We start from the raw sequence: 17,427 nt of genomic DNA, 5'->3' as shown, positions 1-17,427 counted from the left end.
CTCTCCGCTAGACAACCAACCAACCAAAATCCCAAGCAGCGCTGATAAGCCGTGAATACAGCAAAATTATTTTACTGCAGATGGGGTAGCCAATCAAAGAATATGTTAGACCTGAGAGAGGGGAACTAATCAAAGAATATATTAGGCTGCGTATCATTCGTGGATTATTTTGTTTCACTGAGAAGTTTTGATCAAGGGAACATTTTCAGTGTTTTATTACAAACTGTGTAACGAGATACGCTGTTAATAAAAATTTCATTAGTTTTAAATACAGGAAGCTCGAAGATTCTTCGTGCTATATTATAACTTTTATCCAATATTCAATCGGTGGCTCTTTTTGATCTGTCATGTGGTTAGAAGCTTTCGTTCATTTTACTTGGACAAACATGAAAAGACGTGAAACCCCACATCTTACTGTAATGAACACCGTTAGGTTTGTGTTCTTTTGTGATTTCTAAATATGATTCTGCTTCTTACATATATTAATCGCAAATAAGAGTAATAGGAATACGTCTGACTGGAATACACTAAACTTTGTAATAGGAATATGTATGACTGGAATACACTAAACTTTGTAATAGGAATACGTCTGACTGGAATACACTAAACTTTGTAATAAGAATACGTCTGACTGGAATACACTAAACTTTGTAATTGGAAAACGTCTGAGTGGAATACACTAAACTTTGTAATAGGAATACGTCTGACTGGAATACACTAAACTTAGTGATAGAAATACGTCTGATTGACATACACCAAACACAATAATAGAAGTACGTCCAGTTGGAATGATTATAACACCAAACACGAAGGCGCATTTTCAGAGTTTTTTTTAATTATAAAGTAACAAAGCTTTTTACACAGTTCCTCTTATGAAACGAAAAACCCTACAACCCAAGTGCTTCCGAAAGGTGGATCTTTCTTCTTCAAGGGCAAACTAGGCTTCCTGATCCACATTTCGGAAGCACTTGGGTTGTACGGTTTTTAATCTTTTTGTATGAAGACTACTTGAGCCTATGCGGTTTTAACATCATGAGTGTATCTTTCTTCATGTAAGAAAACGGAGTAATAAACAACAAGTTCAAACTGTGCAAAGGATATATATATATAAACAAATCTTTGAAACGACATTTTTTTCTTTGGTTTTCTGTTTACTTACTAGAACTAGGAAGTAATAGAAGAACGTTTATCCCTTACAAACGTTACCTTCTAAGTATTTAAAGTTCCAAGTAGGTTCAATACGTCTTTATAAGTTCAATATAGTACCCAGTTCCCACAAAGTGTGTACTATGCAAGTTAGCAAACTGCCTTTTAATTCTCAACATGTGAGGTTTGAAACAAAGTTTCTTGTATTATTAAGTTATCATTCTCTTCAGGTTTATGGTGATTCTCTGTGCATTATCTCGCTTGATTTAAAGTAAATTTGTATGGACAAAAATAACAAATTACTAGGTGTAATATTATAGAAAGGCAGAACTAGTATGCTATTAAAGTGACCCTGGAAAACGTACCACACAGTGGAAGCTTCGGATACTCAGATATCAGAGGTAATCCTCTCATATTTACTAATTATTTCGTTAACTTTCTTCACACGTATCTCATGTTCAAAATGGTAATGGACAAGCAGTTTACTTCATTATTACAATAAATGAATGCACATTTCTTTTATTAATGAAACAAATCTCATGAACTGGTTTGTTGCTATATTCTCTGGTTAAACAGCTGCAGTTTTAAGCTCAACCGAATCTGTTTCAAGTTCAACGAACTCTCAAAATTAAGCTTTGTATGCCTAGAAGTTATATACTCACGGACGTATCTTTTGATATTCGTGGCCTAAGTTAGACTAGCTAATAATACAACAGTGTTGAGCTAATGCAGTAATCGAAGAACTCAGGTCAAACTACCAAACTCAAACAAAAGGTCCGTAAATCACGTTGGGTGACGAGCCGTATCAGTACGATATAAGTATTTCTTGAGAATAACTAGTCATCACAAGTGTTGTTTTTTAGTCTGTTTTGTTTTTTCACTTTCAATGTGTTAATGTCTTTTCTGAAGAAGATCCTGTAATCAGACTAGCTTTACGAAGATTATAGTTCATAGATGTCTCTCGTTTTGGAATGAAAGCGAATGGTTCAGTTTATTTAGTGATCTACACGTAAACCACGACGTGTTTTATGTGACTGAATGGTATCAAGAGACGTCAGAACTTAACTGCAAGTTATTGTTTTTTTTACAAATACTCTAAATAGCACATAAAACACAAAATACGTTTATACAGAATTCCATATTTTATCATTCAGCAACTTCGTTGGATTTGATCAGCTCTGTTCGAAAAATATAAGCACATAATATTATACCTTTCTTACAGGAACATCATAAAGAGTGGACGGTGCTATCTTTATCAACAGATACCTATAGATATTGTACCAATAGCAGGCAATACTACCAATGAAAAGAATAATACAATGATGTCATATCTGTGTATTAATACACTGATAACATTTTGTGAAATTTACTTGTTACAGATTTGACTACTCTCGTCTGAACGCTCGTCAGTGGCACAGCGGTATATCTGTGGACTTACAACATTAGAACTAAGTCATATTTACAATGCTTTGGAATAGGAAATGTATAATTAATCTCAAAATAAGCCTACTCGTAATTATTTGTATTAATAAAAGTAATATTATTGTAAAGTTAAGCTTATTTACTACAGGGTAGCCAAGCCTACCTGTACTACCGTAGAACTAAGTCTACTGATCGTGCCTTGGAACAGGATAATTAATTTAGAACTAAATCTACTCGTGATAGCTTGGGATAAGAAACGCATAATTACTAAAGATTTAAGCCTAATTGCACTGCTATTGAACAGAAAATGTATAATTACTGTAGAACTAAGCCTACTGTTAGTGCCTTGGAACAGGAAGTGTATAATTACTGTAGAATTAAGCCTACTGTTAGTGCCTTGGAACAGGAAGTGTATAATTACTACTGTAGAATTAAGCCTACTGATAGTGCCTTGGAACAGGAAGTGTATAATTACTGTAGAACTAAGCCTACTTATGATGCCTCAAGACAGGAAGTGTACGATAAATACGGATATACAATTCTTTGTGTTACTTTAGAGAAGGAAGTATATTATGGACAGAACACGGATAGTCCATTGTGCAGCATTGTGCTTAATTACAAACCACTCTGAAAATCTCTGGAAAAAGGGGAACTAGGTTAATGTGTTTTAATACCTGAAAATAAACCATGTCAGTATTTCAACAAGTGTCGGTTTAATGGTGTAGAAACAGAAAATTAGAATTAACTTATCAGAAAAGGTCAAAACATTTTTGATGCTGCCTTAAAGAGATTTTCATATTACAGCGTTCATACCAAGTGAATGGGTTATTATAACAAATCACAACAGATTCGCTCACTGATTTTACCGATCTTAAATTCTTTAGAAGCTAATATATGGATTATTCTAATAAAACATTATACATTTATTAGTTGATCTCAGACTGTTGAGAAGCTGGTAGATGGATGATTCTAATAAAACATTATACATTTACTCACTAATCTTAGATTAATGAGATGATGTGTGATTCTAGGATAATATCCTACTCACTGATCTTAACGATCGTAGATTGTTGAGAAGTTAATTAACGATTGGTGCCAAGTGCCACAACGTTAGCATATGAAAAATAAAAATGCTTACAATAAGTTGACTCACCCAAATACTGGAGGGCTTAATACAAGCTTCAAGTTAAACATAACCGTTTTCCTTTCTTTTATGAGGATGTTCTATATTAACTTTTATAATGTTATTTGTTCTAGGTAAATGCAATATAATATTGAAGTTTACGTGATTTCAACTAATAAAATTGTTGTTATAAACAACTGAGGTATCATTGTTTATATAATAATATTAAGGAATATTTAATAAAGAGGGTACTGCGAATTCTACAACAATACTTCCTCCTCTAAAGTAACACAAAGAATTGTAGTTCCGTATTTATCGTACACTTCCTGTCTTGAGGCATTAGGCTTAGTTCTACGGTAATTACACACTTCCTGTTCCAAGGCACTATCAGTAGGCTTAATTCTACAGTAGTAATTATAAACTTCCTGTTCCAAGGCACTAACAGTAGGCTTAGTTCTACAGTAATTATACATTTTCTGTTCAATAGCAGTGCAATTAGGTTTAAATCTTTAGTAATTATGCGTTTTTATCCCAAGCTATCACGAGTAGATTTAGTTCTAAACTAATTATCTTGTTCCAAAGCACAATCAGTAGCCTTAGCTCTACGGTAGTATAGGTAGGCTTAGCTACACGGTAGCAAGTAAGCTTAACTTTATAATAATTTTACTCTTATTAATACAAATAATTACGAGTAGGCTTATTTTGAGATTAATTATACATTTCCTATTCCAAAGCATCGTAAATATGACTTAGTTCTATTATAACGATGTCGTTTAGTTTAAAAAATAATCCTACGCGTACTGTTTCAAAGAAACACAAGTAGGCCTTTTTCTAGAATACATTTACTTAATCGAATTGAGCCTGTGTAGCCTACATTTCACGAGGAGACATAGTTCGACAGTAATAGCTTACCTATCCCAGTGCACAACGATCAGGCTTATTATTTCCACAGTAATTATATAATTTCCATCACGACGAATGTCAAGTTCACACATAATTATATCTTTTTCTCGTGATATTTTGTACTATGATCAATGTACTATGGCTGATAAACAGAACTTTCAATATTCTTTAAGATAATTTAACTCTATTCAAGGACCAAATGTCCCTAGTCCAAGATTGCATTTCTAAACTCGTTAAAACACGTGAAAATCCAGTTAAGATATAACACGAAATTTTGAACTTTTAAAACGAAACTTTACCTGTTTTACGACCTTACATTAATGTCGTTTATGTATAAATAAATGTACAGAGTTATAAAATAATATTGTCGAATACGTAATTAGGGCAAAAGATTTTGATTCATTCCTTCACTGTTGTTCCAGCAGAAACTAGGTTACTTATGTTTTATAATAAATATAGATTATGAATAAAACAGAACTTTATCCAGTTTAGTGTCTCCATCAAATGTAGGCCTAGCATGGTCAGGTAGGTTAAGGCGTGCGACTCGTAATCTGAGAGTCGCGGGTTCGCATCCCCGTCGCACCACGTTCAGTGTGTCATAATTTGGCTGCATTCAAACACAATGGTTTGGTTTGTTTTGAGTCTCGCGCAAAACTACACGATGGCTATCTGCGCTAGCCGTCTCTAATTTTGCAGTGTAAGACTAGAGAGAAGGCAGCTGCTCATCACCACCCACCGCCAACTCTTGCGCTACTATTTTACCAACGAATAGTAGGATTGACCATGACTTTATAGCGCCCCACCAGCTGAAAGGGCAAGCATGTTTGGTGCGACGGGGATTCGAACCCGCGACCCTCAGATTATGAGTCGAGTACCTTAACCACCTGGCCATAGCGGGCCTAGTGGTTTAGTATAAAAAAATTAGTTTAGATGGAACACTTCTTACGCTTATTCTCTAAGGGTCAGATCACATGCAAACCTTGACCAATATATTTGTTTCTTAATTGTGAATCTGTTTATCTTAATCCTTAAATTTTTAAGAACCTCAGAAAGTGATCAAAAGTAGGCTTATAAAAAAATAATGAAGAATAACATATACCTTAATGAAGGCAGTCTGGAGTTAAATTACACAAAAATAAAGCCTCTAAAAAATTAGATCACTGTTAACGAATTTCCTGACGTAATTATAGTAATGTTTCACAATATTTCACTCGTTAGATTAGGCCTAAAGTTCATGCACTAACCCAATAATGGAAAAGCATCTTTAAAAGTGTAAATACAATTTAGAACTTCTTTCAAACACATGTTTTATGTAAAGTATTGCCTCTAAGGTTTAACGAAACCTATAATAAAGAAAGGAAAAGGGGAAAAACATAAAATGTCAGCCATTTGCTAGTTAGATCTGACAACTTATCAAGATGTATTTAAAAGTGTTCGTATTTGCACTAAAGTGCATCTAACATTACATACTAATTAATTCTACAATACTGAACCAGATTTATGAGCTTATGCCTACTATCTGCCCATCTAAAAAAACGTGAACGAGGTGAGAGTGATTTGGAATTTAAGGTTTAATAGTACTTGGTATAGTTACTTGTCGGTTACCAAGACACAAAGATAAGTAGTAATAGGTTTTCATAACTTCGATTGAAAGTATTTTTCGATGTTTTTTAAATTAATATTTTTGAATTAATCTACACGTCAAACCTTACACTTTATACGTCTACAACATAATAATCAGTGATGTCGAGAAAACCCACTTGTAGAATGGGTAGAGTTCTCAACCCAAACGAGCCGTTTTTACATATATATTTTTTGTCTACAACATAGTTACACAATGGGCTATCTGTACTGTGCCCATCATGATTATTAGCGGTGTGGATACGCAGACTCACTGCTAAGCCAATAGGGGGCCAATATTTAGTTCATAATCTCTGTTCTTGAGGCTATTCTTTTTCTCATACTTCGTGGACCAAAAATATTTATATACATTTAATACAACTTAAAATAAATTGCATGTTTTATTTTCTCGGTGTTATTGTGATGTGTTTTGTAATATTTTTATATTATTATTAAATACCGAATTAAGCACAAAGCTGCACAATGGGCTGTATGTGTTCTGCCAACCACAGGTATCGAAACACGATTTTTAGCAGTGTGAGTCCTCAGGCATACCGCTATGCCACTGAGGGTCATTATTATTAAATAAATATATTTAATTCTTTTTAGAGCCAGTCTTGATAAAGTATCAAAATGTGATTCGAAAGTTACAAGGGCCTAGGTTTAATACACTGAAAATGCCATGGACATTCAGATTTTGGTGCGTTGTAAAAATGGCACTCAATGCTTTTATTTGATTCCAAGAGAAAGAGACGAAGTTAGTGTAACGGCGAGTGTTTTTGATTGGCTGTTTCCTCTTCGGTCAGTAGTTCATAATTAGGGACAGCTATACCTGAACTCCAAAGAGTGTTTGGCTTAGCCAATAATTTAGTTACTTCAAAATCTTTAAATAAAGCTTCTTTCCAAGAGATCCTAAGTTATATAAAGTAATTTATTCGTTATGCACTACTAAGTGGACGTTAGAACATTAAGATATATATAAATATTAAGTGACTACTTATTCTATTGATTACATTTTTCTCTTACTTGGCAGTTTTAAATCTTCATATGTAAATATGATACTTCCAAAAACTATGAAACTAATTTTCAGAACTGAGATTCTTTGTATCAGTTATTTCACGAAGAAAGAGAGTAAATATTAATGAAATAGATTATTATTAAGTAGAGGTTTTTATATTTATGATAGAAAATATCGGTTTTTCAGTGTTAAACATTTTTCCTTAAAAACCGAGTCATCCACTGCCAGGATACAAGAATTAATGTTGATTTCTAAACACTACATTAAAAAAAATCAATAATCCAGTGTTAATAACTGATATAGGGACAAAAATTTAGAATTTGTATTATTTCATAAACTATTCAATTTATAACGTAGTTTTTATATTTAATAAGAAATACCATGATGTTATTATCTGCCAATGGTGTTTAGTAGATTATGCACTGTCACTTGTTTTTTTTATTTATTATGCTTATTATTTTTAGTTATAATGCTTCTTTCTTGCTAGACCCCCCAATAATACAGTGGTATGTCTTCTGGCTTACAACACTAGAAATCGGGTTACGATACCTGTGGTGGGCAGAGCCTTGTGCTAACTACTCTAGATAAGCATTCTGCTTTCTCTGTTTCTTTTTTACACATACTAAACTATTTGTCGTTAAAATCACTGCTTAGGACATATTGTATTTTCTGGTACGTGAATAAATCTAAACATTAGCAGTTTGGTAATGTTACACCACAAGTCATTTTCATCAAACAGAAAACGCCACGACTAGCTAGTACAGGCGCTACATGCAATAAGAATTGAAGTATATCACTTTGCCCAAAATAGGTCTATGAAAGACAGTCTGAATAAAACTATATTCTTGTAATGTAGGAAACTGGTAGAATAAAGTTCCGTGGAAGGTACCGCATCTGGTTAGGTTGCAGGGCAGTGACTTACTATGAAATTAAGTATACTGATGAACTTTGTGTTACATAACTGACGAAGCTTAACGGTATGATATCATTTATTTTTGTGTTTCAGTATATACCTGCAAGGTAAGACGCACACGTTTTAAGAGGAAATATGAAACAACACATTCCCCTCAAAAACTAAAAAATGACACAAAAAGTATTACCTAATTAGGTGCACTGTTGAACTACAAATAGAAGGTTTGTTTGTTTTTTTAATTTCGCGTAAAGCTACTCGAGGGCTATCTCCGTTAGACGTCCCTAATTTAGCAGTGTAAGACTAGAGGGAAGGCAGCTAGTCATCAGTACCCACTGCTAACTCTTGGGCTACTCTTTTACCAACAAATAGTGGAATTATAACGCCCCCACGGCTGAAAGGGGCGAGCATGCTTGGTGTGACGAGGATTCGAACCCGCGATCCTCAGATTGCAAATCGAATCCCTTTTATAGATTAACTTTATTACTGGTGTTACCATTCAGTTACTTTATTTGGTAATTAATATAAATAAAACCTTCATAAATGAATATATTAATTTAGGTTTAGATTTCATTGAATGGAATTAATACTCATTTATTTGGTGAAGATTGACAGTCAGCTACTTAAACACTCATGGATTTATCTACGTCCAAACATCTAAGTTTGTAGAAAGGCCGACTCTAAGAATATCACAATTTCCCCACTGAATGTAGATCATCAAGTGATCAGTGTAGACGCAACTATTTACTTAGGTCTATCGCACAGTCATATAACAGTACTTACAAGACAATCGCTTTGTATTCCCACAGAACATGTTTGGCCAACATCACTGCTGTGACCTTCCAGACCAAGCAAAACACGGAGAAACTCTAAAGTTAATAGTTGATTAGAAAAAGCGAAGTATTTAAAAACTAGTTGAATGTGGTCAAAAGTGAGATTATACAAATATCCAGTGTTTAGAAATATACCTGCATTAATAAATATGGAAATAAAGTTTTATATGGGTATAATAATATCTTATATAACATTCTTATATAACAAATCTTGCGTGAATGTTTGTTTTTCATACTAGAGTACCAGACTTTCTTCTATTCAAGTACAACGAAGGTATTTATGATCGTGACATGAAGGTGCACTCAGGATTTGATTCGGGTAATTCAAGTTAGTTCGGGGTTTGTTTGTCACGTGGTCCTAGATACCAATTCATGGTGTGTTCCGCATGATGTGATACTAGTGTTATTCATGTTAATCATGTAATGCTATTCTGTAGTTTGTTCTGCTGCGTTCTCTTAGCCACATGGTTTGCTCCTAATTACGTTAATCACTTGGTGTTATTTTATGGTGTGTTCCACGTTATTTCCACCAAGTTATTCAGAACGTTTTATAATCGTAAAATGACTTTAGTTTGCTATGGCATGAATATAGTGATGTTATCATTACAAATCACTTCCTGGGTCAAATTATCATAAAACAAGTGTCTCACTTCTCTACAATCCCTGCTGGTATTACACACACGCACAGTCTTAACCTAAGATTAAAAAAGATTTATTTTTATAAACTGGATATTTCCTTATTTCACAGCATTTGAAAACATTAAAAAATGTTCTAATCGTAACTTGATTGAAAGCTTCTTTCTATAGAAATAGAAGTAACCTACAACAAATGAAATCGTTAAAGTTACTATAGCTTTTGAATAACTTGAAGTCGGTTTCTTGCCATGCAGAAGTTTATTAAAAGGAAATGCATGGTCTATTGACTGGAAACAAACGACTCCTGTGTTCCGGAACAAGAAAGAATGTTTATTATTAAAAACAAACAAACACAACCGGAAGCTAGAACTGAATTATTGTAAACAAAAATTTTTTTTTTGAAAATACTGCGCATACGAAGATAAGGCAATGGTAATTAGGAATGAACTTTGAACTGTTTCGTTATGTCAGTGCAGACAACGTTTTAGTGGTTAAATAAAGGTCTATGTCCTAGGAATGTTCAATTGTGTGTTCTATAAATATTACCCATACTCACATAGAGTGTGCCATTATAAATATGCCAGAAACTGGAACGTATAGGAAGTAACTCGCTCCAATATTTTGATTTTGTGTAACTGTTCTGGTTGATGAACCACATAATCAAACCACCCTATTATGAACCACAGTAAGAGACCTACTTTAAAATTACTATAGATAATAGAGGTTAAAACTGCATTATTTAAATTTTGTTTGACGCTACTATTATCAGCTTCATATCAGAACAGATAGATGCAAAATTATCGGGAGATGATGGAAACTGACATGTACACAATTATTTCTGTTGACTTGATTTTCAATCTAGTCATTGACCGCTAAACATTTCTCGTGTACTAAAATCTGTTGTTTGACTGCATGACCAACCAAGCCAGCCAGCCTTTAGCCACGACTGTCGTGACGGTTTTATCTCCTTGAAAATCACGTGGCATTTGGCTATCTTCACAAGTGCGTGTGGGCGTAAGAAACACACCACTACATATAAAGAAGCAATATTCACAACAGAGAGTTTAGGGTCAGTGGCTCGAAATAAAGAAGGACACACCATCACTAAGCGTATCAAATCGGGATCTCGACATTTTTAAGTAATCATTGAATTTGTAATCCATTGTTCAATGTATTTCTGGCGAGCTGGTCAAGCTGCAAGTCAAAGTCCAAATTTCACACCGCTAGGTCACTGACCACATGCAGCAATGAGCGCGTTACAAGAGTGACAGTTAATCACTGAATTGCACAAAACAACATTGTTCACGTTCCATAAATCAAGAAATTCTGCTTAGAGCCGGACAATTCCCTTGGTACCATGGATGTTACTAACTAGTTGCCTTTCCTATAGTTAAATATTCCTAATTAACTACACCTGGATCCATAATGTTTGAGACACGCCCATCTTGTTCATGGAGCTCAAACATTCCTGTGATATATGTAGAGTAGTCCATAACTTTTAACTTCTGGCCAGAGCGAAGGCGGCCAACCAGCAACACCTTCCGCCACAAAAGCTGTATCCTGTTCTTTTGAAACGAATAACGGGATTTGCTCTTATTTAAAAAAAAAAAAAACAAAACAGTTGAACTACAAAATATGTTCATAAGTATCACATCTCGAACCTCGAACATTTTCCCTTTTGTTACTCTTACTGCCACCAGGCCATCAGCTCTTTGTATGTTTTCGATACCGCTCCTAGTTTTGCTCATTTTAAGACTTCATTTTTTGTCGTATTTTGTTACCTGAAACATAAGTTATGAGCTTGGCGTGGATGAATAATTAACTTGCCAGACTTTGTTTTAAAAGATCCAAGGTTCGTTACATGGTATTCACCCTGAACACATTTCACATTATTATCTGTGAAGGTATTACACTGTAAATGTCAATTCTACTACTCATTTAACATGTTGGCCATGTTGGCGGCAGATACAACCTACTTGTTGCCTTTCCTGTTGTCGCCAGGATAGTGTTTGTTTGTTTGTTTTGAAATTTCGCACAAAGCTACTCGAGGGCTATCTGTGCTAGCCGTCCCTAATTTAGTAGTGTAAAACTAGAGGGAAGGCAGCTAGTCATCACCACCCACCGCCAACTCTTGGGCTACTCTTTTTCCAACGAATAGTGGGATTGACCGTCACATTATAACGCCCCCACGGCTGAAAGGGCGAGCATGTTTGGCGCGACAGGGATGCGCCAGGATAGTGAAGGCTTCTTAAGTTAGGGACTCTAATAATGTAAGATGAAAAATAGGCAAAGCCTCGATTTAAACAAGTGTTGAAACGACTCGTACGTTAACGTTGAATTATAAGTGTATCGCTGTTATCTGAAATGAAGTTCGTGCTCCATATTGAGAGGTATTCCTATCGCTAAACATTACCAAAGATATGTGTATAAATGTTTTTAGAATAATTACTATAAAGCTTTAAAAACTAAAACTTATTGGATTTCTAAAGCACAGTGTAGGAACGTAATGAACCTATCATTTCTTAGGCTTAAAGAGTTTCTAAAACAACTTGGATTTTTCTTTAAAGTTGCGATTTGCTTTTACACTGATGCGTTGTTATGAAATTAATTTATTTTTATGATTAATTTCTATCTTTTGACCTCTAAAATATATCACTATTAAGATACATATCAAAAATCAAACTATCGGATACTATTTAAGGACAATTACACGTTTGTATGATTATATTTTGTTGTTTGTTTGTTTATTTTTAAATTTTGCGCAAAGCTACACAAGGGATATCTGCGCTAGCGTTCTCTAAGAGAGAAGTGAAAGACTAGAGAAAAGGCAGCTAATCATCACCACTCACCGCCAACTCTTAGGTTACTCTTTTACCCACGAATAATTGGATTGATCGTAACATTATATCACCCCCAGGGCTGAAAGGACGAGCATATTTGGTACGATGGGGATTCAAAGTCGAGTGCCCTAATAATCTGGCCATGTCGGACCAATATTTTGTTGAATGGTTCAGTAATAGAGAGAACAAACATACTGAAATACAAATTGAACTGTTTCTTTTCAAAACAATTTTTTGTTCCAATAAAATGAATAAACTGTAAACAATCGGAAATTTGGAAAGCAAGACAAATTCTCAAAAATCAGTTTTATATATTTATTTTACTTAAAAGCTTTATTTAAAATAACTCTCTCGTGATATGGTTGAATGAATTATTAAATATCACTAACCAGCGACTCCAAGAAACTATTTAAGATTTTATTACAACTGGAAAATAAAAAGAAGTAAAATAAAGTTTGTATTTTTAGAGAAAATCTGGCAGAAAATGAATTAAGTAGAATATTATGAAAGCACTGACCACAATGAACCATCATCCGTGTTAATCCACCGCCGAACCAAGAACACAGTTCATTGAACCAACTTGGCTAAAATAATAAGCTAAAACTAGAGATAAAGACAACCATTAGGGGAAATCCATCCCACAGAGGTGTCGGATGCCTTCATTTTTATTTATTTTTTTTCCAAAACACGTGAGGTATATATCGATAAGAGAAAGGGCCTGAACTACGCTGTCTCCGTGTTACAGCTATAAAACTCCTTTCTCTGGACTTCTTATTTGGAGATAATTTATTTAATGACGTCATCTTATTTAAAAGTATTTGTATTCTAGTAACTCGTTTTCTTGTCTGATCCGTTAATTATTATACCTCAGGAATATAACGAGACATTTATATCCTGTGGCATTTTATGAATATAAGAGGGAGTCATAATATGACGGCCAATCTTACTAGATTAGAGTAGCCTAAGAGTTGGAGGTAGCGTGTTAACTAGTCTTCAGTTTTATCACTTATAAATTAAGGACCGCTAGTGTAGGTAGACCTCGAGAAGCTCTGACTGAAATTCAACGAAACAAAAAAATTCACCCCCTCATTTCTTTATATTCTCTCCCTACATCTAGAACATGACGTCTTACTTACTTTCTCTAACATATTATAACAATAATATAAAGAGATATTCAATTCCTCTCCTATAACGGAAGTTTAAGTGAACATAACTTGTCTTGTACCTCCTCTCACGTTTTACAACTGGAATATAATGCGTTATTGACTTCCTGACACATTTTATATGTGGAATATGTTATTTAATTTGTCATTTTTTATATTTTATATGTAAAGCATAAATATTAATTTCATATTTTATATCTGGAATATAACCTTCTGTGTTCTTCTTCTTACCTCTTACAAGTAAAGAAAAACGTTTTAAAACGGACCTGTATGTAGGGATGGCTAATATTAGTCCTTCAAAACAATGTAAACAAGATGGTAAGAATAGTACATCATACATACATAATGGTCTCATGCACAGTGTTACAGAACGCTATCAGACAAAGATAGGATAAATTAAACTCTGTTGTGATTGAAGAGATATTATTGCTATATGTTAATTATTAGCTGCTCTGTTATATAGGGATGGTGCAAGTCTCATTCTTACCATCTTGTTTTTGAAAACTTTATGTTATCCATCCTTACATTCACTTCCTTTTTTAAAGTTTTTCTTTACATGTTTGTTTGTTGTTGTTTTTAATGCAGTATTTCGATAGATATAGGGGCGTTACATTTATAATAAAGTTCTAAGTACAAAAAGGTTCCAACTGTAATATTTATTGTTAATCTGTTATTGGCTGGTAATTCCTGTTCCAACTGTAATATTTATTGTTAATCTATTATTGGCTGGTAATTCCTGTTCCAACTGTAATATTTATTGTTAATCTATTATTGGCTGGTAATTCCTGTTCCAACTGTAATATTTATTGTTAATCTATTATTGGCTGGTAATTCCTGTTCCAACTGTAATATTTATTGTTAATCTGTTATTGGCTGGTAATTCCTGTTCCAACTGTAATATTTATTGTTAATCTATTATTGGCTGGTAATTCCTGTTCCAACTGTAATATTTATTGTTAATCTATTATTGGCTGGTAATTCCTGTTCCTGTTCTAACTGTAATATTTATTGTTAATCTATTATTGGCTGGTAATTTCTGTTCCTGTTCCAACTGTAATATTTATTGTTAATCTATTATTGGCTGGTAATTCCTATTCCTGTTCAAACTGTAATATTTATTGTTAATCTATTATTGGCTGGTAATTCCTGTTCCTGTTCTAACTGTAATATTTATTGTTAATCTATTATTGGCTGGTAATTCCTGTTTCTGTTCCAACTGTAATATTTATTGTTAATCTATTATTTGCTGGTAATTGCTGTTCCTGTTCCAACTGTAATATTTATTATTAATCTATTATTGGCTGGTAATTCCTGTTCCACCTTGTGCTTTATATTTTCAAAGAACACCATGTTTCTGTAAGAAAGCTAACTTCAAGGGGTAATGATAACATCGTTTGCACTAAAATTATGTTGTCGTTTTAAATTACCATTAATTAATTATAATCGTTATAAAAGTGGATAGTCCGTTTCAAACTATGTCACCTCAGTGAAATTGGTTGACACCATTGTTTTGGTTTGTTGAGTTGTCGTGTAGTATAAAAGTAGCAGAAGGAAGAATACCATAACATTTATAGACATATATGGACATTGCAAGAACTTATGACTCAGTGAGTACACAGATATAGTCATTAAAGGAAACACTATGTAGTATTGTAGAGTTCTGATGACCTATTCATGAAATGTTTAAAATATCATTCGAGGAACAATCCGGGCCACTTTCACATAGGCAGTGCCACCGTCTGCCTGATAACCTAAATATAATGTATTACATTTAACATAAGGAATACAATGTATTTTTTAACTTTATCTGACGTGTTATGTATTAGTAGTTTCTAAACAATATCAGAATGTGTAATAGGTGTTTCGTCAGTGGCTAAACTAGCTCGTCTAGGTTGTTACTTCACTTATCTGTGTTTAATATATTTCATAATAACAATTTTACGTAGAGTCTTAAAGTCTTTTACATAATTTCAAATTATAATTTTTCCCGCCTAAATAACGTTTTGGATTTTTATCTGGACGATGTTATGATAATCGAAATACCTTCAAGTGCTCGATATTTTCTCGACGATATGATAATGTTCACTAATTATGTTATATTCAACAATATAATAATATTAATTAATTATGTTATGTTCAACAATATAATAATATTAATTAATTATGTTATGTTCAACGATATAATAATATTAATTAATTATGTTATATTCAACGATATAATAATATTAATTAATTATGTTATATTCAACGATATAATAATATTAATTAATTATGTTATATTCAACGATATAATAATATTAATTAATTATGTTATATTCAACAATATAATAATATTAATTAATTATGTTATGTTCAACGACATGATATTGCTCCGCAGTGGCACACTGCTAGAAACCGGGTTTCGATACCCGTGGTGCACAGAGCACATTGTGCAGCTTTGTGCTTAATTCCAAACAAACAAACGATGTGATAATATTCATTAATCATGTTATATTATACCTAAACCTAAAGATATTGTTTTATTAATGAGAAGAAAATTTTAAATTACGTTCGGTTTGAATAAAGGTTGTGCCAGTAACAACCTTGAATTCTAATTAAAAGTAATAAAAGAATATAATTTGGAACATCTAATGTAATAATCACCAGATGTTGTCATTATTCTGTAACTGCTAACTGGAAACACGTTATTATCTACTCCTATTTAATGATATTTAATGTAGAGTTTTATTTGGTGGGATTATATATGAGAGGTAAAGTTTTAAACAAGTGTATCGTATAACATTGGTATTTTCAGCCTTAACGAAATCTTGTATAACAGGTAGGAATTAACTCCATGTTAACTTTAAATTAATCTAATAATGCGATACATGTAAACCAGAAAATGTTTAGTGGTGATATGAACTTCTACTAGAACTCGATATTTATGTCGTACTGTAACTTCGCATTCATAACACTATGTAACACAAATTTTGTTCCTGGATAGTATGTGTTATTTCTTAATAGCCTCTGTTGTAAAAGTACAGAAAATGGCCATTATTACCTTCAAACTTTGTTTTTGTGACCTGGATAATGAAATGTAGAAATTAACTTATTTTCTATGTAAAAACGGGCAAATTTACACATTTTTATTGACATAAAGTCTGAATAAAACAACATATGAATCAAGATTTACATATATTTATACTCAAGTTATACACAAATGTTTAGAAGTCAGTAGTTTTTCGAGATTTTCGACTGTATTGTAAATCACTTTTACATATCAGCCCCCACATATATTCTCCCACCATGTTTTCGTTATAAGCTTTCAGGTCACAAAAGCAAAGTTTAAAGAGAAAAATAGGTCTTTTCCATTTACTTGAGACATAAGCAATTGGGTAACAACACTTTCTGCCCTGGAACAAGAAAAAGTAAACATTTTGTTACATAGTGTAATGGAACGTATGCGTTACTTGAGAGTTGAATCAGTAATCTATATAACGAATTAACTTTTGTTCGTGTCAGTTCATTACTGTTCTTGAGGAAGTCGCTATTGTTCACGACTATTTACGATGTGAGACAGCCTCACTGTTACTTCGTGTTGACTTAGAACATTAGAATGTTCGTTGGTGGTTGTGACAGTTAAAAACTTCTCCTAACTATTTCCTGTTTGTTGGTGACAGTTCGTTTTTATTCACGACACTGCTGTAGGATCTCTCGATTAAATTTTACTACATTAATTAGAACTTTAGTTATATTTGAATGACTTTTGAACTGCATATATAATAGTGAATATTACGTCATTTTTCAAATAACGATATTAAGAAAATTGGAATT

General features: G+C 33.1%; 1 protein-coding gene across 7 annotated transcripts in view; it reads right to left on the bottom strand.

The window, feature by feature from the left end:
- Nucleotides 1–17,427, bottom strand: part of LOC143235657 (uncharacterized) — a 153,987-nt gene that overhangs the window by 68,795 nt on the left and 67,765 nt on the right. The gene's annotated exons all lie outside the window — the stretch shown is intronic.

The sequence above is a fragment of the Tachypleus tridentatus genome, chromosome 1 (assembly GCF_004210375.1).
Source record: "Tachypleus tridentatus isolate NWPU-2018 chromosome 1, ASM421037v1, whole genome shotgun sequence".
In the NCBI taxonomy this organism is placed as follows: Eukaryota; Metazoa; Arthropoda; class Merostomata; order Xiphosura; family Limulidae; genus Tachypleus; species Tachypleus tridentatus.
This window is presented reverse-complemented; position numbering and strand designations above follow the sequence as displayed.